Genomic DNA, 26542 nt, shown 5'->3' on the forward strand with positions numbered 1-26542 from the left:
GAGGAAAATTTAAAATGTAAATTGGCCAGGTGCGGTCGCTCACATCTGTAATTCTAGCACTTTGGGAGGCCAAGGCAGGCGGATCACTTGAGGTCATGGGTTTGAGACCAGCCTGGCCAACATGGCGAAACACCATCTCTACTAAAAATACAAAAATTAGGCAGGCATGGTAGCATGCGCCTGTAATCCTAGCTACTTGCGAGGCTGAGGCAAAGGGATTGCTTCAACCCAGGAGGCAGAGGTTGCACTGAGCTGAGATCACGCCATTGCACTCTAGCCTGGGCAACAGAGTGAGACTCTGTATCAAAAAAAAAAAAAGAAAAAAAAAAGAACTAACATGTTATTCTTTCTATAGTGGTTGTGTGCATAGCATAGTCACTGAGCAGCTTTTTTTGTTTTGCATTTAATGTCATTAGGACCCAGACATTCCTGAACAAAGGATAGTGGTCAGCAGTGTGCAACATCTTCTGTCTGTGTTTGGACCCAGCTGTAACTTGGATGTTTGTGCTGACCTCATCGGGGAAGGCTGGCTGCTTAGCAAATTTGGCCAACTCTAACCCAAACCAAATGAGTTTGTATACAGTATTTCAGCTGTATGTCAGGAGACCAGATGATGGCTTTGCTCAGAAGGAGGGGGTTTGTCAGTGATGATGACCTCTTGTTTTCCAAAAAAGCAGGATGCTCTGATCTCACCCACTGATACCCTCTAGGAGGCAGGCCACATCTGGTTCATCTAATTACTCTGTTTAAAGCAACAAGGCTTATGAATGATTAGCAAAGAGCAATTTTCAAAATCTTGGATGCTCAGTGTTTGTTAATTATGTCATCACAAACGTATTAAATTGGTAAATCAGGTATTGTTAGTGAAAGTTACTTATCTTTTTGTTTCTGCTCCCCTTATCAGATTTCACCCAGACTTTCCCGGAAAAATGAGTTCTTGTGTTATCAGTTCTACATTGTCATCAAAAAAGATGTCACCACTGCTTGCATAAAAGTCTCAAAGGTCATTTGTTGCCAAGTTTCCAGGGATTTTTAAAAGAATATGTTTTCATTAAGCCTTCTTTTTAGAAATGTCCATAAGTTTAGCAGCTTCTCATATTATTGGAGTTTCTATTGGGCTCTCATTAATAGGGTTAAAATTCACTCCTTTGGCTAAGTTATCTTCTCTGATTTACTGAGTTTTCTACTTCTTTTATTGAAGTACAAATGTGCCTAGTATGAACCTTTTGAAAAGAATCAGTCTTCTTGATCCTCTGTTACAAGCCAAGAAAAAGGCTCATCAATTGCAGGCAAATGATACAATATCAGAAGACAACTTTCTGTTTCTTGTCTTAGTCCATTCATTCAACAAATACCTATTTTTTGTTATCTCCATGCAAATGAGTTACAGCCTACTTGAAATCATCTTGTTTTACAGTAAATTTTTGGTTGTCCATAGTCAATATGACATGGCTCTAGCCAAACAATTCATTTCAACCATGGATGGCCAGGTGGGGTGGCTCACACCTGTGATCCCAGCAGTTTGGGAAGATGAGGCAGGAGGATTGCTTGAGGGTGGGAATTGGAGACCAGCCTAGGCAGCACAGTGAGACCCTCATCTCTACAAAAAACTTGAAAAAAAAGAGAAGAAGCGAGAAGCGTGGACTCTTGTGAACTTTACCTAGAACAGTTCTGGAATCATCACCAGCTTTCAGTTATTCATTGCCAGTGGATAGAGAACCCATCTACCTGGGAAATCCTTTGATACACATATATACAAAGATGACATTGCGTAGGCTCTACCTGCTTGTGGTTCTGCCTAGTACTTGGCCAATTACATTGTCTTGGGTACTTTCAAAAGTACTTTTTCTTATTGGTTGAGTTAGTACTTGGCATCAGCAGAATTTTAGAGCTGGAAGGAATTAACAATTACAACAGTGTGGATAAGTCTTCCAAATATTATGTTGAGCAAAAAAAGGAGGTGGGCAGCACAAGTGTACATACCATGTGATTCCATTTCTATAAAACCCACAAGGCAAACCAATCCATTGTGTTGGGATTCAGCATAGTGATTACCTACATTGGGTAGGAGGACAGTGACTGAAATGGGGCAAAAGGGAGATGGCTTTAATTTGTGAAAAATTCATTACATTATACAATTATGATTTATATATTTTTCAGAAAAAGCTTCATAATAAAAGTTATGACATAATCAGGCAAAAAACAACTGCTGTAGTTAAAGCAGGTGATATGGTTTGGCTGTGTCCCCACCCAAATCTCATCTTGAATTGGAGCTCCCACAATTCCCACGTGTCATGGGAGGGACCCAGTGGGAGGTAATTGAATCATGGGGGCGGGTGTTTCTTGTGCTATTCTCATGATAGTGAATAAGTCTCACAAGATCTGATGATTTTAAAAAGAGGACTTCCCCTGCACAAGCTCTCTCTCTTTGCTTCCCGCCATCCATGAGAGACATGACTTACTCCTCCTTGCCTTCTGCCATTATTGTGAGGCCTCCCTAGCCATGTGGAACTGTAAGTCCATTAAACCTCTCTTTCTTCCCAGTCTCGGGTATGTCTTTATCAACAGCGTGAAAACAGACTAATACAGCAGGGATTGCAGAAAGGGCCCAAGATGAGAATGGGGTAGGGGTGAGCCAGTATAAAAACCACAGGTTTAACCAAATCACCACGTTAGAGCTGAAGAAAGGAGAGCTCCTCCAGAGACTGTGAATTGCCCCAAATTATACAGCTACTTGTTGATAACATTTATTAACTTACTTAATACATGTATATTGAGCATGTGCCATGTCTCAGACATGGAGGAGATGCCAGAATATAGTTGGAAACTAGACTGACCCAGCCAGACTCTAACCTCACAGTTTAGAATTCAAGTCTTCCGGCTGACACATTTACGTGACCTGTCTGGACTCAGTAGACATGTGAGTTTACACTTCCTTGATTCACATTAATCTTCCTATTTCAGAATACCAGATACTTCATTTTGTTAAGGCACAGACTGGACTTGCCTTCCTACTTCCACTTGTTGCATGTTTCATTGTATTCAAGGAAAAATGTTTTGAGAATTGAGTGTAGGCTAATATTCTTTATGAGAGACTGGTCTTCCAGAGAGGCTGTGATGAGAGCAGACAGATTTCTTGCGAGTGCTCCTCTGGGCTTGCAGGCTAGAATGCCCAATATTTCTGTGCGGGTAGACTCATTCACATCACTGGGCTCCCAGGCTTGTCATTTGATCAGGCTCTCATCTGCATGTCAATGAGGCTTGGAGCCCATGGAAAGAATTAACTGGCCTGGGATGTTTATGCAACTTTTCAGCAAAGGCAATTTAAAGGAAAGTTGCCCTGACTGAAATGATTGTCTTGGAGCAGATATATAGTGAAGTAATCATGTTAATATTATGTGACTCGGGTTATATGATATTTTCAATGATCAGCCTAGTAGGAGTTTAAACATGAGCAAAAACACAAACTAATCAAAAGCAGTAAATGAAACATCCCTTTTAAAGTAGATCAACTGGACTTTTATTCATTTTTATACTTTTTATTCAGATTAAATAAATTCAGATTTCCTTCAGAGTATATGAGCCATATTTCGTATTGCATTTTAAAACCAACAATATTAATTTCCAGTTGTATTTCTTTTCCTTTAGGACTAATTAAAGAAAATATGTTTGTTTTTCTAGGCATCACTCCCAAATCTGCAAGTGCCAGGATATAAAGTCTGGTTTTATGTTCCAAAAGAATGTTTAGGTTTTGAGATCACATAATCTTTAGTATAAAAAACTTTGTGTGTGAGAGGGTGCATGTGTTCTTCAAGAGTTTAGCCTCCTACTCTAAACATTTCTAGAGAGGTAAGCAAATTTCATGCAAAGACTTTCCTATTGCATGTCCACAGGTCATATAAACAAACACATAACAAATTCAACTTAGGTATAAAACAATGTTTCAGAGGACATAAATTAATAGTTAAGATCTCTTGAAATTTGCATATTCTCTTTTGTTTGTTTTAATGTCCTTCATATATAGGATGACTTCCCCAAAATATCTCATGAGAGAGTTTTTTTTCCAAGTTCTTTCAAACTGAAATATGGTAATGTAAGATCATGATTTCCCTTCTCAGTAAAGCTGAAGCAACCCTGTGCCAATAATGGTACATAGTGAACCCCCATCTTATAAGGCAATTAGGTTATAAACCCAAGATGTGAGGCAAAAATTGTGTCTAGTCAGAAGGACCTTAAAAACCTATAAAATTGCCCGTAAAATCCATCTCCCCATAAACTCAACACTGCCAGTGTTTCCTCTTGTTGTCTTTGAACATCAGATGAGGTAAGGCCATATTGTAGGAAAAAGTATGTTTCTTTAACACCAGAAAAGTACCTCATATGGTAAGATCCTGATACCATGGAATCTCCCCTCGCATGTTCATTGTCAGGCCTAGACTCACAGAGGGGAATGGAGCGGAATTTCCCACACTATGCCAGTTGTTTTCCTTTTTTCCTCCTTATCTCGTTACAGATGAATTTAAGTTAAATGCATACATGCAGTGACAACACTGTATCTGTGAAGCCCCTGTTGGGCTTTTCTGCGCATAACACACCAACAGACGTGTCAAGAAATACGTTGTCAACTCTGAGGTTAAACACTTCAAAACAACACTTATAGTGAGGGAATTAGGTGGTCTGTACCCCAACTCTCCTATTAGATACCATTTGATTATGGTTCAGAATAACTTTTTCTGAAGGTATCATTTATGCATGTTTAAATATATGTAGATTTATTTAATAACCAACTGAGGTGAGGTTGACAATAATATAATGTTGCAAGACTTAGCCTTTTTTTTTTTTTTTTTTTTTTTTTTTGAGACAGGGTCTCACTCTGTCACCCAGGCTGGAGTACAGTGGCATGAATGATCACAGCTCAGTGGCATAAATGATCACAGCTCATTGCAGCCTCAACCTCCTGGGCTCAAGCAGTCCTCCCACCTCAGCCTCCCGAGTAGCTGGGACCACAAGTGCCTGCCACCATACCTGTATAATTTTTGTAGTGACAAGGCCTCCCTCCATTGCTCAGGCTGGTCTTGAACTCCCAGGCTCAAGCACTCCTTCTGCCCTGGCCTCCCAAAGTGTTGGGATGTAGGCATGAGCCACCATACCTGGCCATTAGCTTCCTTTTTAAAGGATCATTACTCAGTTTATATAAATTAAATTTTTTTTGATGAGACTGAATTGGTCACATTTTACTTAAAATTTTATTTATATACATTCACACATGTACACACATGTACCTCCATGCTTCCTAACATATTTATAAGAGCTTTCCTGGTTTGACTGCCTCTGGGAATTTGAGCACCTTCTTTCTCTTGGTTCCAGGGTCAGTCCCTCCCCAGTGCCTGCTGACATTGTTGTAATAAGCTCTACAACTAACCTTGGGCTTGTCCTCAATGCCTCCCTTTCCTTCCTCACGTACACATATGTGCTTACCACATGTCGTCTGTCACCAAAGCCTGTTGGCTCTACCCTCATCCTGAGTCTGCCCGCTAGTATTACTCTAAACAAGCCACTGAAGTACCAGGCCTGGACCGATGCACCACCCTCCTAACTGGCTGTTTCCACTCTTCTAGTTTGATCTCTACCTAGCTCCTGTCTGACCTTATTAAATCAAAGTTATCTCAATACTCTTCTACTTGAAACCATTCACTGGCTTCCCTGTGCATCACAGTAAATTCCAAACTCCTTTCCATGGGCCATAAAGCCCTGCATATTTGTATCTCTGACTGCCTCCTGATACTCTCGCAGTCTCCTGTCTGCTGGCCTTCCTGTCTTGTTTCTCTGCTAAGCTCACTCCCACCTTAATGCTTTTGCCCTTGCAGCATCCTCTACCTGTCATCTTCTTCCCCTACATTTTTGCATGACTTGCTTTCTTTTGTCAATTGTATGTCTGCCTTAATGTTACCTCTTTATTTTTATTTATTTATTTATTTATTTATTTATTTCGAGACAGAGTCTTGCTCTGTTTCCCAGGCTGGAGTGCAGTGGCGTGATTTCGGCTCACTGCAGCCTCCACCTCCTGGGTTCAAGCGATTCTCCTGCCTCAGCCTCCCGAGTAGCTAGGACTGCAGGCACACACCACCATGCCCAGCTAATTTTTGTATTTTTAGTAGAGATAGGGTTTCACCATGTTGGCCAGGATGGTCTTGATCTCTTGACCTCGTGATCGGCCCGCCTCAGCCTCCCAAAGTGCTGGGATCACAGGCGTGAGCCACCGCACTCAGCCAATGTTACCTTTTTAAAAAGGCCTTTCCTGACCCACCATATTTAAAAGGACCCACCCTTCTCCCATTCCTCCTGACAAGCCTTTTTTTTTTTTCTTTATTGTACCTATCTCATCCTGAAAGGATTTTTTGTACTTATTTATTTGTTTATGGTCTGATTAATCCATTGGAACTGTGCTGTTCTGTAGGATAGCCACTAGCCACATGTGGCTAATTAAATTAAAATGATGAAATAAAGACTAAAATTCAGTCCCTCAATTGTAGTAGCCACATTTCAAATGCTCAATAGCCACATGTGGCTGCTTGCTACCACATTGGACAGCACAGACACAGAACATTTCCATAAGCCAGAAAGTTCTGCTGGACAATGCTGTATTAAAATATGAGTTCCCTGAGGGCAGACAGCCTGTTTGGTTCATTCACTGCTGAATGTCCAGAAGCCATGTCTGATCTGTGGTGCTCAGTAAATAACAGTGGAATGAATGAATGAGTGAATGAATGAACAAGAGCCTTATATTTTTCAGGAAGAATTGCCCTCATCACTTTAATATACATCTTTAAACCTTCCATACCCCTAAACAGACTTAATTTTCAGGATCAAAGAAATAAAAATTTGTTTCTTTTTGTGTGTGTATATATATATATATAATATATAAATAATAATATATTATATATAAATATATAATATATAATTTAATATATATAATACTTAAGGTTCTAGGGTACATGTGCACAACGTGCAGGTTTGTTACATACGTATACATGTGCCGTGTTGGTGTGCTGCACCCATTAACTCGTCATTTATATTAGGTGTATCTCCTAATGCCATCCCTCCCCACTCCCCCCACCCCCCAAGGGGAGACTTGGAATATTTAATCATTGTAATGGGATGCCTTCTAATGCCCTTGAATTTGCCATTGTTCACCTTGTGTCCTTAGAGCCTCGCTCTGGGGACTCCATCCTTCAAATAAAATTCTTATCTGACTTCTGGGAGAAAGGCACATTTTTCCTGGTCTCTTTTTAGCATGATAAGCCCTTTTCCTCCCTCTGCGTCCACTGTGTATGCACGAGATTTTTGCTAACACTCACTAAAGCTTACAGTTACCAAAGTTAGAAATATGGCATGCTTATGACTGTGGGTTGTTATTTGTGCTATTTTCCTGAATTTACCTTGTGAAAAACCACAGTTTTTAAAAATGTCTTGACAGTGTCTGAACTTGCAGCACCCTATATCATACTGGATTGGCAAGGTCTGCTGCTGTGTAAGGATTGTAGCTGAGTGTTGATTAAAAGCAGCACTTTCCCTCTCGCTTGCTTCAGAGCTAATACACTTATAAATTGTTGCTATGAACTTTTGAACTCAGAGAAACTTCTGAATATATGTAATAAGAAGTAAAGTAATCCAGGGCTGAGAGTTTGTGTCTTCCCTGAAACAAATCACATAGATTAAAAAATAAGTTTGATTCTTAGCTTTTTAATGGTTTCTTAAATCTAATGTTTTAAATTATAATCTGGAGCCTTTAAATATACTTTATATAAGGTTTTCAAAGAACAATTCTGCATATACAATTGTTTACATAAGAAATTTCATAAAGTAGATTTGAAAATCACCTTCAAATAAGAATTCTGTCAAAAATAATTTGTCATTTTTATTTTAAGACAGATAAATCACTTAAGCCCAGAGTAATACACTAAATCATGTTCTGAAGTGTAGATTCTAGAAATGTATTAGATTAAAACAATGAAAATAATGTCAAAGTATTTACATTTTTGAGTAAGTTTTATATCTAATGTCTTATTTTCCTGAATAAAAATATGAGATTTTTATTTTTATTTATTTTTGAGACAGAGTCTTGCTCTGTCACTCAGGCTGGAGTTCAGTGGTGCGACCTCAGCTCACTGCAACCTCTGCCTCCTGGGTTCAAATGATTCTTGTGCCTCAGCCTCCTGAGTAGCTGGGACTACGGGCACACGCCACCACGCCTGGCAAATTTTTTGTATTTTTAGTAGAGACAGCATTTCACCATGTTGCCCAGGCTGGTCTCGAACTCCTGAGCTCACATAATCTGCCCACCTCGGCCTCCCAAAGTGGTAGGATTACAGGCGTGAGCCACCACACCTGGCCACAACATGAGATTTTGAATAAAGCAAATGTAATTTTCAGAGTCACTATGCCTCACTCCAGAAAGCTTATGAATTAGTGAACAATTTTATTTAATAAGACATTGAGAGAAATATAATAGCTATTAGTGGAAAGTTGTATTAATTTTATTTTTATTGGAAAAGGTAAAGCCTAATATGTCTTCAAAAGCTGAATGATAGGCAGCTCATGAATCTAGGCTTAAAGATAAAGATCTTGTTCTCTAACATGTGTTGCTAGCCACAAATAATAATGCCTTATGCTTCTCCAGAGAGAATCTCATGCTGCAAGGATTCCTATATATGAAACATGCAATACCAGAGAAACTGCTTAAGAACCTGTTTATGCAGTCAGAGTTGATTATCAGCACTTGTGGTAGGGCTCTTTCATGCAGAAAAAGCTTGTTCCAGGGAGCACCTGAAACCACTTTTCCAGCATTCTTTTTTGGATTTTGTTAACATTTTGATGTCAGAATTTTGGCCCATTGTCTCTAAGTGTTCCTAAACGTTTCGGAACATGGCCAGCCTTTCTGCTCTAAAGATTATCCCACAACAAGCAAATATGTAAGAATGCTTGCAAGTGCTTCAGATGTCTATAGTGGCACCAACGGAATAGAATGCCTGATGTCATGTTGGAGCTGGGGATCTTCTGTCCTCCTGACTGGCTCCTCAGCCTGCCCCAGAAAGTACGTTTCAGTTTCTTTCTTGTGGACGCTGGTGATGAACAGGGTTGTATCAGCAACTGAACTGAAAACCAATGGTTCTGACCAACTCCAACATCCAGCCCCACATAAACTCATCAGCTTAAAACGGAATGATTTTAGGCTAAGAGTTCAATGTGAATCATAATCTTTTCTTCACCAGTTCTTGCTCTTTAATTAATGAATGTTACTTAACCTATATCTCCATTTTTCTGTCTCTAAAATGGGTGCAATTGTACCAACTTTGCAGAATTGTAAGGTTTAAATGTTAGGCATGTAAAAACCACCTGGCCACAGGGTAGTTGCTCAAAAAGTAGTACTGTCTCTTTAGCATCATGAAATTCAGTAGCTGGAAATTTACTTATAGAAGAGGAGAACTCTGGGTTTTTTGCATCATATTCACTTAGCACCTAAATTTTATTTTGTAATTTCTCCATGAAATGTCTCTAAGTATACTCCATAAGAAAAAGTATAATTATATATACCAGTGGTCCTCATTATCTGAATAATCAGGAGATGGGGGAAAAAACACACTAAAAAGTGAAGCCACAAAAAACTGGAACTACATTTCATGGTAAATAGTGAAAAAAAATCACCTAATTGAAATTTGTCTTGAAAAACTAAATGAATTATGAAAATAAGTCTAGTAATACCTATATTCTATAAAATTTGTTAGTTTTTAAAAATGAGTTGGCAATCAGTTCTTTCAGCAAAATTTTACATTCATATTACATTACATCCTTTATTTTGTGTTTGAATTTACAGTACATAATCAAAGATAGTCATTTTTGGAAAAAAAAAAAAGTCTTTGGGCTTTATCAGCTTACCCAAAGACCTGTCTTTATCATTTGATAGTCAGATCATACTCTTATGAAGTATCTGTCACACCTACATCTTTGTTGATATCTTTCTGAAGTTATTTACTGCTCCAAATTTTCTAGTGGCCTGGTGTGTGTTTCACTTATTCAGCATCACTTTCTCTGACTTCGTGAATCCTGCATCTCTCACAAGCTTTGCAATTTCACTTCTAACCTACTTGCATTGTGTTTGTGTTGCATCAAAGGAAGGTTTAAAACCTCCCACAACCAGCAAGGTTCCAAACATGTTGATTTAATGAATACAAAGTGATGATACTTGTAAGCAGGGATATTTGAAGGAGTTGTTTTTATAAAAAACAGCCAATTCATGAATATTTTCATGTCATGATGACTTTTATATCCTTATGCAACCCTGAAACTGTGGGAGGCTGGAGAATCAGACCTTGCTGTGTGGAGTTACTGTCATCCCCTGATGAAGAGCTCCATTGATGCCTTAAAGGTCCCAGCATGATCATTTCTAGCATGTTTGCTCACGTCATCCCCCAGATTTTCCAGAACAGCCTTTCCATCCACATTTTTTGATCCTCTGCTGTCACATCATCAGTTTCTAATGACAAACTAGACATAGAAAAAAGAGGGAAAATTTTTCATACCATTTATCAGTATAATCAACTTTTAGCTATCCATAAAATTGGCCAGTAATAATTATTATTTTTTTCCTTTTCTTTTATTATTATACTTTAGGTTTTAGGGTACATGTGCACAATGTGCAGGTTTGTTACATATGTATCCATGTGCCATGTTGTTTTGCTGCACCCATGAACTCGTCATTTAGCATTAGGTATATCTCCTAATGCTGTCCCTCCCCCCTCCCCCGACCCCACAACAGTCCCCGGAGTGTGATGTTCCCCTTCCTGTGTCCATGAGTTCTCATTGTTCAATTCCCACCTATGAGTGAGAACATGCGGTGTTTGTTTTTTGTCCTTGCGATAGTTTACTAAGAATGATGTTTTCCAGTTTCATCCATGTCCCTACAAAGGAGATGAACTCATCATTTTTTATGGCTGCATAGTATTCCGTGGTGTATATGTGCCACATTTTCTTAATCCAGTCTATCGTTGTTGGACATTTGGGTTGGTTCCAATTCTTTGCTATTGTGAATAGTGCCGCAATAAACATATGTGTGCATGTGTCTTTATAGCAGCATGATTTATAATCCTTTGGGTATATACCCAGTAATGGGATGGCTGGGTCAAATGGTATTTCCAGTTCTAGATCCCTGAGGAATCGCCACACTGACTTCCACAATGGTTGAACTAGTTTACAGTCCCACCAACGGTGTAAAAGTGTTCCTACTTCTCCACATCCTCTCCAGCACCTGTTATTTCCTGACTTTTTAATGATGGCCATTCTAACTGGTGTGAGATGGTATCTCACTGTGGTTTTGATGTGCATTTCTCTGATGGCCAGTGATGATGAGCATTTTTTCATGTGTTTTTTTGGCTGCATAAATGTCTTCTTTTGAGAAGTGTCTGTTCATGTCCTCCACCCACTTTTTGATGGGGTTGTTTGTTTTTTTCTTGTAAATTTGTTTGAGTTCATTGTAGATTCTGGATATTAGCCCTTTGTCAGATGAGTAGGTTGCAAAAATTTTCTCCCATTTTGTAGGTTGCCTGTTCACTCTGATGGTAGTTTCTTTTGCTGTGCAGAAGCTCTTTAGTTTAATTAGATCCCATTTGTCAATTTTGGCTTTTGTTGCCATTGTTTTTGGTGTTTTAGACATGAAGTCTTTGCCCACGCCTATGCCCTGAATGGTATTGCCTAGGTTTTCTTGTAGGATTTTAATGGTTTTAGGTCTAACATTTAAGTCTTTAATCCATCTTGAATTAACTTTTGTATAAGGTGTAAGGAAGGGATCCAGTTTCAGCTTTCTACATATGGCTAGCCAGTTTTCCCAGCACCATTTATTAAATAGGGAAACTTTTCCCCATTTCTTGTTTTTGTCAGGTTTGTCAAAGATCAGATAGTTGTAGATATGCGGCATCATTTCTGAGGGCTCTGTTCTGTTCCATTGATCTATGTCTCTGTTGTGGTACCAGTACCATGCTGTTTTGGTTACTGTAGCCTTGTAGTATAGTTTGAAGTCAGGTAGCGTGATGCCTCCAGCTTTGTTCTTTTGCCTTAGGATTGACTTGGCGATGCGGGCTCTTTTTTAGTTCCATATGAACTTTAAAGTAGTTTTTTCCAATTCTGTGAAGAAAGTCATTGGTAGCTTGATGGGGATGGCATTGAATCTATAAATTACCTTGGGCAGTATGGCCATTTTCACGATATTGATTCTTCCAACCCATGAGCATGGAATGTTCTTCCATTTGTTTGTATCCTCTTTTATTTCATTGAGCAGTGGTTTGTAGTTCTCCTTGAAGAGGTCCTTCACATCCCTTGTAAGTTGGATTCCTAGGTATTTTATTCTCTTTGAAGCAATTGTGAATGGGAGTTCACTCATGATTTGGCTCTCTGTTTGTCTGTGATTGGTGTACAAGAATGCTTGTGATTTTTGTACATTGATTTTGTATCCTGAGACTTTGCTGAAGTTGCTCATCAGCTTAAGGAGATTTTGGGCTGAGACGATGGGGTTTTCTAGATATACAATCATGTCATCTGCAAACAGGGACAATTTGACTTCCTGTTTTCCTAATTGGATGCCCTTTATTTCCTTCTCCTGCCTGATTGCTCTGGCCAGAACTTCCAGCACTATGTTGAATAGGAGTGGTGAGAGAGGGCATCCCTGTCTTGTGCCAGTTTTCAAAGGGAATGCTTCCAGTTTTTGCTCATTCAGTATGATACTGGCTGTGGGTTTGTCATATACAGCTCTTATTATTTTGAGATACGTCCCATCAATACCTAATTTATTGAGAGTTTTTAGCATGAAGGGTTGTTGAATTTTGTCAAATGGCCAGTAATAATTATGAAAGAATGATCCATTTTCTACCCCTAGGGGATGGATTCAGTTTGGGGACAAGAAAACAGAAATAAATATATGTGAGTGTTTTAAATTCCAGCTGTGGAATCCTAATTTCCTAATCATCACTGACTTGCCTGCATTGAATAATTTTGCTTATCTAATTAACTGAAATAGTGTAGTCCTTCTGTAATGAGAATAGTAATTAAAACAATAACAACTAACCCTCTGTTGAGCACTTACTTTGTTCCAGCCACTATTCTAAGGATTTTGCCTGTATTATCTTATTTAACCTTCACAATACCCTCAGATAAAAGTGTGCCTATTTTATAGATAAGGACAGTGAGTCCCCACCTCTTAAATGCCTATGAGCAATAGATGATGGAGTAGAAATTTCATAAGACTGTGAGGTGAATATGGATACTGTTGCCTGTTGAGGTACAAAGAAATAGAAAGATCATCAGTATGGCTTACCATAGAGGAAACATTGGAGCTTGAGGAATCTGAGTGTTTTCTGACCCCAGGAATGGAGCAAATTGAAAGAATAACAGTGGAGAACCACATTTTTCCTCTGTTAAACCAGAGCTATCTAGAGGAACTCGACAGTATTGACATGAAGAGAATTGTAGTGGATAAGAACAAGGAAAATTCAAGGCTTATCAGTAGAAATGGAATGTTTGAAGTCAGAGAACTCATGGGAATGCTAGTACCAAGTACAGAATCAGATTAGCTGGAGGAGGAGGGAGCTGGAGAATGTATACACTTCACTAGATAACGAGAGTGGAGTGAGCCAAGAACTCAGTTGGAGTTTGACGGAATGAAGCAGAGGGTCCAACTGAGGCTGAACTGAGCGTGAACTACATTCAGCGGCCTTGGCAGTGCCCTTCTTGATAAGATAATGATAACAAACATATGCAAATGAATTAAACAGTACAGCAACATGTGGTCCAGCTAGCCTCACCTTGGACTTTGAAAAGTTCCATAGGGGCTTAAGTCCCAGATAAACAATATAGCCATGAGGGAAAGAATCTATGCTTAAAACATTAGATTGAGTTTCCAGGTGTCATAGATTCTATTTTTTTTTTTTTTTTTTTTTTTTTTGAGACGGAGTTTCGCTGTTGGTGCCCAGGCTGGAGTGCAATGGTGCAATCTTAACTCACTGCAACTTCCACCTCCCAGGATCAAGCGATTCTGCTGCCCCAGTCTCCCAAGTAGCTGTTTTTACAGGCATGTGCCACCATGCCCGGCTAATTTTGTAGTTTTAGTAGAGATGGGGTTTCTCCATGTTGGTCAGGCTGGTTTCGAACTCCCAACCTCAGGTGATCCACCTGCCTCGGTCTCCCAAAGTGCTGAGATTACAGGCATGAGCCAGTGCACTGGGCCTGCTTCTATTTTTCTCACTTACTTGGTTGCATTCAGTGCCAGTAATTCTAGTGGTCACATATCCGTGTTGTCTTTCTTGCCTGTTCTACCAGTTGGCATTGCTCCCTGGAAGGGACTTGGTCTACAACTGGCAGAACTCCTTCTCCTAAGGCCTTGTGTAAGGTAACTGGGATAGACCATGGCCCTGATGGTTGATATTGACTCCCCTTGCCATACCTTACCTGGGAAAGTGAGGCCCAGGAGAAGGGAAAATAGGTGTAGAATAGATGTAAACACAAGTGTGTTTAATCTGAGGATCCAACATGATTTAAGAATTGAGGATAAAGAAGGAAAACTAATTATCCGTTTTCCACAGCACCTAGAACAGTGCTAGAGACTGGTAAGGAGTTAAAAAAAAACCCTCTTGGCTGGTTTAATAGTTTGAAAATAGGAAATTTCTTAAACACACTACATTTAATGCATCTGAAAAAATAAGCATTTATTGTCAACTATTTATTTATTTATTTTTAGAGACAGCGTCTTGCTTTGTCACCCAGGCTGGAGTGCAGTTGTGCAATCATAGTTCACTGCAGCCTCAAACTCCTGGGTTCAAGCAATCCTCCTGCCTCAGCCTCCTAAGTAGCTGAGACTGCAGGTGCCCTCCACCACACCAGGCTAATTAAAAAAAGAATATTATGTGTGTGAAGATGAGGTCTTCCTATGTTTCCCAGACTGTCCATGAACTCCTGGCCTCAAGTAATCCTCACCTCAGCTTCCCAAAGTGCTGGGATTGTCAGAGGCGTTTGAACCACAGCAACTCCATCTTGAATAGAGGCTGAGTAAAATGAGGCTGAGACCTGCTGGGCTGTATTCCCCAGAGGTTAAGGCATTCTTAGTCACAGGATGAGATAGGAGGTCAGCACGAGATACGACAGGTTGCAGTAAAGAAGCCAGCCAAGACCCACCAAAACCAAGATGGTGATGAGAGTAACCTCTAGTTTTCCTCACTGCTACCCTCCCACCAGCGCTCTGACAGTTTATGCATGCCAAGGCAATGTCAGGAAGTTACCCTATATGGTCTAAAAAGGGGATGCATGAATAATTCACCCTTTGTTTAGCATATAATCAAGAAATAACCATAAAAATGGGCAACCAGCAGCCCTTAGGGCTGTGCTGTCTGTGGAGTAGCCATTCTTTCTGTTCCTTTACTTTCTTAATAAACTTGCTTTCACTTTACGGACTCACCCTGAATTCTTTCTTTTGCAAAATGCAAGAACCCTCTCTTGGGGTCTGGATCGAGACTCCTTTCCCATTAACAGGATTGTAGGTGTGAGCCACTGTGCCCAGCCAATTTTCAACATTTTATTGTTCAGATATTTGACATAGATGGAAGACTTTAACTGGATATTCAAAAATTATACTCAAGACATATGTGTTATTTGAACCACCACATCCTTTGCCTGCTTATAATGAAAATAAAACAAAGTTTATGAATATCATGCTAATGAAGTCATTTGCAGTAAGTGCTTTGATACAAAGGTGCAGTCAACAGCCAATTTGAGGCCAAGTTGCTTTCATGTAAAAAAATTTTTTTTTCATTAATTTCATTTTCTTTATTACTTTTTTAATATTTCAATAAATTTTAAAAGTGTAGTGGACAGAACAATGCAAGAGACCTGTCTTCTCCCCACCTGTGCCATTAGAAAGCTGTGTGACCATAGGCAAGTCACTGGGCCCTTCTAGATCTCTTTTTTCCTCATTTGTAGACCTATACAATTGTGAGAGATAATCCTAAATTTTCAAAATATACTGTTCAGTGCCTTTTTCCAGTGAAAGAAAACGTAGAAAAGAATAACTGTTAAAAAGAGACATATATAAAACATTTGGGTAAGACTAGAGTTTGAACAGAAAATGAATCTCAAAAGAATCTGCCATCTGTATTGGTGATCTCTCTTCCCCTTGGCTTCCTGCCTACTTTGTTGCCCCCACGCCCCGACCCCTATTTAATCCCATGTAGCTTATTTACTCCTGTGAAATGTCCATCTTCTTTTTACTTTCCCCAATTCCCTGTCTGGTCTCTTTGGAACCATGAACCTTATTAATTTTTTTAGAATCGTGACCAATTTTATGATATATATTCCCCAAAATGCCGTATGTCTTATGTTTATTTTTAAATAATTAGGCCGTGATTTGTTTGGGGGTAAGACTTTTTCTATAGTACTGGTACTAAAAATGTGGGATACCTTCTGTGGCTAAGCCAAACTTGGCTTCTTATAGAAAGATCCCTCTGGCCAGGCATGGTGGCTCACACCTGTAATCCCACCACTGTGGGAGGCTGAGGCAGGTGGATCATTTGAGGTCAGGAGTTTGAGACTAACCTGGCCAACATGGTGAAACCCCGTCTGTGCTAAAATTACAAAAATTAGCTGGGTGTGGTGATGCGTGCCTGTAATCCCAGCTACTTGGGAGGCTGAGGCAGGAGAATCACTTGAGCCTGTGAGGCGGAGATTGCAGTGAGCCGAGATCATGCCACTGCACTCCAGTCTGGGTGGCAGAGTGAGACCCGGTCTCCATAAAAAAAGAAAAAGAAAGATTCCTGTTTGGTCTCATGGTTTTATTCATTAATACTTTTCCATTCATTCAAAATATTCTTGTCTTCTTTATGCCAAACTCTGTGCTGAGCACTGTGGGTTATGGTGAACAAGCCAGAGGATCTCATCAAAGGGGATGCAGATGCATGGACAGATAATAATAGGAAGTCATGGTAAGTATGTTGAGTGTCATTTGCTGGGGAATTTTTCACAGAGGAAGAGGCAGGTAGACAACCTAGACTTGAAGTCAGCTGTAAACTTAAAAGCTTCCTTAGGAGTTACTTCCTAAGTAACCCCTAAGCTGAGTTTTTGAAAAATAAATTTAAAGGGCAAACAAGTGAATTAGTCAGGGTCAAGTCAACAGAAACAGAAACCATTCTAAATATTTCATACAGAGGAATAATAGTGAATTCGTTACTCCAATGCTGAAAGAGCTGAGACACAAACTAAGCAAGATAAGGCAATCTTGATACTAGCAAAAGCAGGGAAGCCACCAGCTCCCCTAGGGCTTAAAGGACAAAGGGAAAAGGTCTATTACCACCCACAAGTTAGGGCCACTAGCAAAGCTGGAATGATTTTCAGCTTCTGAACAGTTACAGGAGCTGATGACATAGAAGACACTGCCTGTGGCAGGGCGAGTATGTATGTGTATGTGAGAAAGAGAGACAGAGAAAGACTAAGTCCCTTTTCCAAGCCCTCCAGTCTTCTGATTGAGTCTGCCATTGGCCAGATTTACCTGGAAGCCAGTCAGTTGGCAAAGGAGCCTAGGAAATATCATTTCCTAAGAGAATATATCTGAGAGTAAATAGGCAAATGTTCACACCATTCATTGGCAAGTGAAAAGCCAAAGGTTGGCTGTTGGATGGCTTGGTGTGGTCATGAGAGAAGGAGGACGTATACAGAGGTATCAGCATAAGCCAAAGCACCAGGACAAGAAACAGCATGAGATATGCACAGAATCTCAGTCTGTGTCATAAAGTTTCCAGTATGAGTCAGAGATTGATAGGAGCTGAATGTAGGCAGGCACCCAACATGAGAGTCTTCATGTGACTTAACGGAGTTGCGGCCATCTTCCCTGTAGGCAGTGGGAAAATTCTAAAAGGTTTTCAACAGGGAAGTGGCAAGCCCATATTTGTATTTTAGGTCACTTTGACACTTGTGTAGACTCCTAGAATGATTTTATAGAAGCAAAAATCTAATTTATTTGCCTTTGTCTTGTCCTTCTCAAATTCATTCAAGCAAGAAACAATGAGAAGCAGCAGTAAGAAAATGGTAGGAAGGATTGAAAACATAAAAATGTTATCGACAGGATGATTGGATGTACAGGTGAGGGAGAGGGAGGATCCAGGGATGGTACCCAAGTCTCTCACCTCAGCTGAGGATGATGGTATTGTCAAGTAAGGTTAAGTTTGAGTTGGGAGCCTAAGGGACATCAAGCAGAGATATCCAGGAGCAGATGGAATCTGTACACATAGGTATTAGTGGGTGAGTGAGAAGAGAAGTACACCAAGACTTGACCATAGGGAGCAACAAATGTAAAGCCTTAAAAGAAAAAGAGAGTATCAGACAGGTCCAGGTGTGATTGGATTTAGTGGTAGAAGATGATCTTGTTCTAGATCATTTTCAGAGGAAAAAGTAGTAGAAACTAAATTGTGCTGGGTTAGGAAGCAAAAGGAAGACAAGAAAGTAGCAATGGTAAATGTAGATGTGTCTTTTGAGAGTTTGGATAAGACGAGGGAAAAGATGGGATGAAATCCAAAGTTGGGATGGGTTTCATTTGCAGGATTGGTGAGACTTGAGGATGTATATGGTCAGGTTCCAAAAACCAGAGATGAGTTTCTTTAGAGGATAGAGTAGAGATAGAGACTAAGGGGCTCGGGGCTGGAGTCAGGCCTGGAGACACTTGGGGGAATTTCCCACAACTGTTTGCCAAGGAACTGCACTTATGCTGCAAAGACACTACATTTAGAATTCCAGTCTTGGCAAAGAACCCAGGTAGCACTTTCCCGTTTCAAGCAGAAAGCGCCTGTATTACTGTGTGTGTGATTTTAGGAGATAAATAGTAGCAAAAACTAGCAGTTGTATAGCACTCTGCATCCTTCAAACTGGGCTCAGAGTTTCATTTGAATCCCATGATTGTCTCATAGCTGTGTGTGCATAAACTATATATATATACACACAAACACACATATATAAATATAAGTGTATACATACACACATAGGTCTATATATATTTAATGGTCTGTGACAAACTCATTAGGAACCTGAGACACAGCAAATAGGACTTGCCAAACCTTTCATAATTCATACATGATTTAACCCAAGTCTTCTGACTTTGGAGTCGTAGGGCCATCTTTAACAGACTTTGCCATTGCAATTAACAGACTTTGTCATTCTGATAGATTGGCCTAGAGAGTGGCAAGTATATAGGCACTGTCCCCTTCACTTTACTTCCTGGTTCCCTAGGCCTTTCAGCCTCAGACAGTCTGGGGGCCCCTCCTTTGGATACCCTAGTGCTCCAGGTAGTAAGTGGTTTCGCTGAGTACCATAGAGTCAGTTTTCCTATGATGGCAGCTCCTCCCCTCCCAGCCTCTATATTCTGGGGCTCTTCCTTTCCACACACAAGAAAAGGTGCCTCCCGAGCCCTCGTACTTGCAGAACTTTTCATCATGGCCTCATTTTCAAATTCTGTCATCCTTCTCTGCTACCAGATTTCCAGTTTTTGAACCTCGTATATCCAGAAATCACACGTTTCTCCCCATTTCTACTCAAGCCCATGCCACGCAAACCTGGTGAGACTCCTGACTTTGTCATGTACCAGCTGGAACTAACTGAGCAAGCGACTCAGCCTTAGTGAACCTAATGATACCTTGCAGAGTCATTATAAGGATTTCAGGAGATAACTTATTTGAAGGATCCAGCTTAGCGCCAGGCTTAATAAATCTTAGCTCCCTTCTCCCATCAGAGTGGCCTGGAGCTCTTATCCACATTTCTCAGCAGTTAGCACAGTAATATAATTAGCAACATTAGTATATCTAAAAGGCAATTACCATTTAATTGCTCTGGCCCCAGCCAGCCTGAAGTTTCTCTCCGTTCACTTTTAATTTGGGGTTAGGGGTTTTTAGTACTACCCTGGCTGGTCACAAAATCACTGCCTCAGAGAGAATTGAAAATAGCTGTAGGCAGCCATTGATTACACAGTAAGAGATTTGGTAATTCCTTCCATTTTGTCCTATATAAAAATGCACATATCAGTTTGCTTCTGGCCAGTGAACTAATCAGTTTCAAGTGGCATTTTTCTGAGTCAGTGAAGGATCGGTTTTGGTCAGACCAGCTCTGATCTCAAGAAGGCAAGCACTCCCACAGATGCTCCACACTGATCTTCATTAAAATAAATTAGTGCCCTTGTATAGGTTCAGACTCAGAATCAAGTTTCAGCCATCCTTTCTTAGAAGACATTTATTTATATTACATACTCAATTTAAAGGAGCAAATGACCTTCTCTCAGCCTGCAAAGTTTGTTTATCTTAGAGCTACTGTGAGAATATAATGCCCAAATGAAGGCAGTGTGTTTTATTTCTCCTCCTCTGACCCAATGTCGCATAAAGTAACAGCAGTCTCTAATCAAGAGGAACCCAATGTACTTTGAGATTTCCAATCAAAATCTTTAATATTCGAATGGCACACATGCATTTGAGGAAACCTAGATTGCCTTAGGCCACACGGAAAGCATTTACATCTGAACCGCTTTACATATGATTGCAAGTTAAAGCAAATTCTAAATAACTTTTAGCAGTTTGAGATTTGGAAAACAGCCTGGCCCATATAAATTCTCCCTTAATTCTTTTTCTGTTAAATCTTATGCCAAAGTAAATGGAAGCTGTAGAGAACCTTTGAACTCAGTTCTCAAAGGACCTCGGTGAAGTTGAATTGGCAGAGCCAATGTTGGGTTTTCAAAGGAAGATTTTTTTTCTGTTCCCCCTTGAAGTGTCCACATCACAGTCACCTTCCTTGGCGAAGGATGCAGTCTTGCTTTCTGGACCTTCTTGGCTGTGGACCATGTATGTGCCTCTGAGAAATGGGCTTTCTCCTGTAAGGAGCTCCTCAGGGGGACTCTTCAGGACCCTTGGGGTTGGCATCCAGGCTTCTTAGCTCCTTTGCTTCACAGTTCAGTCAGCTGCACTTTTCCTTTTCTCTTTCCAAAAGAGCTATTGAATGCAAGACCCCTGGGGTTCAATGCCATCTCTTCCTGCCACTTAGAGCAAGTGGTTTCACTTTTCCAAGTGTCACTTTCCTTTTCTGTGAACTGGAGATTAAAAATAGAATGGTGTATTTCAAAATAGCTAGAAGAGAAAAATTGTTCCCAACATTAAGAAAAATTAAATGTTTGAGTTGATAGATATCCCAGTTACCCCAATTTGATCATTACACATTGTACACAGGTATCAAAATATTACGTTTCCAAAATATATACATCTATTATATATCAACAAAAAAACTGTATGCTCAAAAAAAATAGTATGGCCCACATGGATCCCACACGTCTCTGAACATTTTGCTCTTGTACTCATAGCCATGCAGTTTATTACATTGGATTATTCTTTTTATTGATATTAATTTATTGATATTATTAATAATTTTTTTTTTTTTGAGACAGAGTCTCGCTCTGTTGCCCAGGCTGGAGTGCAGTGGCGCAATCTCGGCTCACTTTAAGCTCCGCCTCCCGGGTTCACGCCATTCTCCTGCCTCAGCCTCTCCAAGTAGCTGGGACTACAGGCGCCCGCCACCACGCCCGGCTAATTTTTTCTATTTTTTTAGTAGAGACGGGGTTTCACCTTGGTCTCGATCTCCTGACCTCGTGATCCGCCCGCCTCGGCCTCCCAAAGTGCTGGGATTACAAGCATGAGCCCCCGCGCCCGGCCAATAATTATTAAAATATAAATATATTTCATATTTCTTGTACATGTATGTATGCAATATAATGTAACATATATGACATGTATTGTACTTTAGTGTATTCTTACTGACAAATCATATGCCTCTGGAAGGATGGGACAATGGCACCCTGTGTACCATCCTTAGAATCCAGGCCATGCTGAGCACACAACTGCTTCTTAATAAACAGCTAATTAAGTGCAGTCTTATGAAGGTACCTCTTAATCCCTCTGTTTAACAGTTATCAACAGAAAGTATTATTCATCAGTCAAGCAAATATTCACAAAAATTAACTTTGTTTCCCTCATATTTTAATGTGGGCCGTTTCTCTAGTCTAGATATAAATCTGAAGGAAAAAATGGCACATATTTTTCGTCCTTTTTATCCTAATGCAAAGGAACATATGACATGTTGGCTAATTGTTTGCAAAGTTTCATATAAGCTTTTTTTGGTTTTGCAAAATATGTTTTTCTTTTTTTTTTTTTTTTCTTTTTTTTTTTTGGAGATGGAGTCTCGCTCTGTCGCCCAGGCTGGAGTGCAGTGGCGCAATCTCAGCTCACTGCAAGCTCCACCTCCCGGGTTCACGCCATTCTCCTGCCTCAGCCTCTCCGAGTAGCTGGGACTACAGGTGCCCGCCACCACACCCGGCTAATTTTTTCTATTTTTAGTAGAGACGGGGTTTCACCGTGGTCTCGATCTCCTGACCTCATGATCCGCCCGCCTCGGCCTCCCAAAGTGCTGGGATTACAAGCGTGAGCCACCGCGCCCGGCCCTGTTTTTCTAATTAGTCCTCATATCACGCATGTAGAAAGTCAGTATTATTTGCTATAAATTGTTACTATTTGTGTAAATTTGAGAAATAGCATCACTTAGACAGTTTCTCAATTTATCATGCCAAAATTGAATCTCAAACTCAGGTGGGCTATATGATGCCTGCTGTTTAGAGTTTTTCTTAAACTGCTCTACAGAGTTACTTCAGGCTTGGGGCTGGGCGTGGTGGCTCATGCCTATAATCCTTGTGCCTTGGAAGGCTGAGGCAGGAGGATCACTTGAGACCAGGAGTTTGAGACCAGCCCGGGCAACATAGTGAGACCCTGTCTCTCCAAAAAAAATTAAAAATTGGCTGAACATGCTCCTGTAGTCCCAGTGACTTGGGAGGCTGAAGTGGGAGGATCACTTGAGCCCAGGAGCTCAAGGTTGCAGTCAACTCTGATCAGATTTCTGTTATCCAACCTAGGTAACAGAGCAAGACCTTATCTCAAAAAAAAAAAAAAAAATTACTTCAGGTGGTCATTGTGCCTCTACTTACACACTGCCAGTATAGGAGCTAACTACTGCTGAAAACAGCCTTTTTCCATTTCAAGCAAGTCGTCTTGAGCTGGTGTACAGAATGCTTGGAGGTCTTTATGAGGTACAGAGGTGTAAACAACCATATTTATTACAGTCTTTGAAAGAGAAGGGAGAAGACAAATTGCCATTCAAAAACCTGCATGACTTGTATATTATAAACTCAAAGAAACTCTTCTCAGTGTGTTATATGTTGGGTGTACCAATTATAAATCATTAGAGAGAGACTGAGAAAAGTCAACAGAAATCTGCAATCTGACACGTGTGGAAAGGCAGTGACTGAGAACTGGTGGTTTTGGAATCAGTCCTACCGGGCTTTGATTCCTGTCATCATTATTAGCTTTGAGCAATCTGCTTTACTTTCTGGACTTCTATTTCCTCATCTGTGAAGTGAGAGTGATATTAAAGATTAAATCAGATTAAAATTGTAAAGCAAAACACCAACACAGTGTCTGGCTCAAGTTGGTGTTAAATAAATAATACCCAGCATTATTATTAGGTTATTTTATTATTAGAACCACAGGGGTTTCTATTTGACTGAAAATGGATGTTTCTTAAGGAAGAAAAATGTGTGAGGACTCTGAGTTAACAATGTTAGTAGCCAATTAGGGGAAAGGGGGTTAATAGAAACTGTCAGCCGCCAGTCGCCACCTCCCCACAGTAGGGTTGTGCGGCCCAGCTTTCCCATCTGCTTCCACAGCCGTAAACCTCTTATATAACATGCAGCAGTAGGAGTTTTTCATACCCTTCCTGAAAGGGCTGACCAATACCAAATACTGATCATATCTTTATGTAAATAAAACATCAGCTAATTTCTTATTCTAATCTGTATTTTTTTGGTCAGGCCAATGTTGTTTCTAAAACAGCTCTCCTCTCAGAAAGCTGTGATTTGCAACATTTGCCAATTTCCATGGTGTAAATACTCCCAGCAGGCCAATTGTAAGCTCTTAACACAAAGTCACCGAACACAGAGTTTGGAAGAGATGTGCACAGCTGTTCAAGTTGTTGCCACTCCATTACACCACTGGGCCAGGCTAAAGCTTGTGTTTCGATAGTATAGGACAGGATGATTGACAACAGCAAAACCTACAAGCAAATGCAGTAGAGGGAAAATAGTTTGTCCTAGAGTGGATCACTGTAATATACTTGGGTTCATCCAGAAAGTGAGTTCATGCCAGATTACTCGAACAATGTATTTCAATGACATCTTTCTGCAGTCATACTTAGAAGAGAAATATTTCCCTAGCCTCGTGTGCTGTAGGAAGGAAAGTCTCCCTAATCACTTCTCAATTGTTTGAATGTTTCCTTCACCGATAGTTTAGATATTTGCTCGTGGACATAATCCCCATGTTTATAAAGATGTCTTCTTTTTCTTCCTCCTCTTTCCCTTCCCCCTCTACCTCCCTTCTTCCTTCCTTCTTTGTAACCACCCTTACTTCCTTCAGAAGTATTTTCCACCATCTTTTGTATTTCTAACATCCCTACAAGATCATCAGAACAGGCAATAGTACTTCTGCTTTGCAAAATTGTAGAGAAACTAGCAAACCATTCTACTTGTATAAATCTCTGTCATATTATTACTCTCATTTTTAATTTGTCATTTTTTTATTTTGAAATCTTCATTGTTATTGAAACATCCCTTACTTTAACTTTCTTCCATGAGTGGAGTGGTGTACTTTCAACCTCTGGCTTTTCTTTTGTGTCATAAATTTAATTTTATTCTCTCCGTTACAGTTTTTGAAAATTGTATTATACTGTATATAGGAAATTATATTACAGTACTGTAAATACATTTCTGAGAACTTTTAATTAAGTGATGATACCTAGGACTTTCTTATCATAGTCAAGTCCCTGGAGATGACAAAATAGAATCCTTTTGGGAAGCAGTTCTGTTTTCAGCATCTCATCACTGGAGCAAGCAGAATTCTGTTACAGACTTTGAACTGTTAGGGTAATATCAGTTGATGATTTTGTCAACATAGTGGATTTATTTAAAAATCCAGGATGTCTCACTAAAGACCTCTCAAAAGTTTTCCAAAAGCCTAGTGACAAACAGAAGAGAAAAAGACATTTGAGATAACAATTCGGCATTTACCATGAAGCCCTCTGCAGACGTGCGTGAGATATCGCTTGTACCATCCTAATCTTCATGAGCATCATGGGAAACACATGTTTGTGTTATTCTACAAGAAGATGTAGCACTGGGCATTTACAGACCTCCTTTCTTCTAATTTTCAATCTTATTTTTGTCCACCTTATTAAAAACTTGGTAGTGAATGTTATGAAAATTGTTTACTCTTCTTGTATCATGTTGTATTCAGCTGGCTGCAAAATTCTGTGCTTTACATCAGCCCTGACAACTTCACTGGCCATCTGGTTCATGTTACACTTTGCACTGCTTTACCACTGGAAGCTTTACTAAATTGCCCACTCCTTGGGTGAGAATCCAAGCCTGGACCAAGAGAAGCATTCCTTGAAGGTGGTTTCTGTACTTTGGGTGGCTGGTGTGGTGGTATATATCCCAGTTTTAATTCGTACTAGAAAACCAGAATTCTCGAATGCAAGAAATGATACAGATCCCTTGTCTACTAACAGGATGTACATGGATTGCCCAGTTGTCTTTGGAAACAAGCAGGTAGAGTTTTTCTATGGGAAAATTTTTTTGGTTCTGATTGATATTCTTCCTTTAGCTATTTTAGTCTTTGTCTGTTTCTGGATGTCTTTCCTCCTTTCAGAGAGAAGGAAGATGACATATGGTGACATCTGGATTGGAGATGATGATTCAGAAATTGAAATCCTTAGAGGGGCCAAGTTCAGTATTTTATTAATGTTGCTGATCACTCCACTTTGGATTTCTCACTTTATCTTAGTCTATTTCTTGAAAGACTTGGCAGCATGCAGCTTTATTCCAGCTGTTCTTACAGCCCTCTCTTCAAGCTTCTCTGCTCTCAGTCCTTTCTTGCTTATGTTGGTTAATTACAAAATGAAGTTGGTGACCTTCTGTGGTGCCAAAGAGGAAAAACCCACACCACAGCCTACAAATGTTATTCTTTCTCCATATGCTTAATGGCAAAGAATTCAAGTTTAATTATTGGAAAACAGACCCTGTCATTGGAGAGTATAGCTAAAGTTTTCATAGCGCTCATCAACAGTTTCTGAAAGGGCGTCTAGAAAACTGACCCCTCTTCAAAAATAGACTTCAGAGGAAACTGTGCAAAAAAATACATGAACATTAAGCTATTATATGTTAAAAAATAGTCATCACAACATTTGTTATTTAAGACAATACTGAGAGTTCTAATGTAAAAATTATAAAGCAACTCAACAGTTTTCAGTCTGGAAATGAACTCAACATAAATAATATATTATTTACTCTGTGCAAGATATTGTGTTTAAAAAACAACATACTGATGAAACT

The 26542-nt window shown here is 39.8% G+C and overlaps 1 protein-coding gene and 1 pseudogene across 4 annotated transcripts in view; both read left to right on the forward strand.

The window, feature by feature from the left end:
• SNCAIP (synuclein alpha interacting protein) overlaps positions 1-26542 on the forward strand; it is a 150000-nt gene that overhangs the window by 39206 nt on the left and 84252 nt on the right. The window lies entirely within an intron of this gene.
• Positions 25221-26191, forward strand: LOC115836402 (annotated as a pseudogene).

Source organism: Nomascus leucogenys, chromosome 2 (assembly GCF_006542625.1).
Source record: "Nomascus leucogenys isolate Asia chromosome 2, Asia_NLE_v1, whole genome shotgun sequence".
NCBI lineage: Eukaryota > Metazoa > Chordata > Mammalia > Primates > Hylobatidae > Nomascus > Nomascus leucogenys.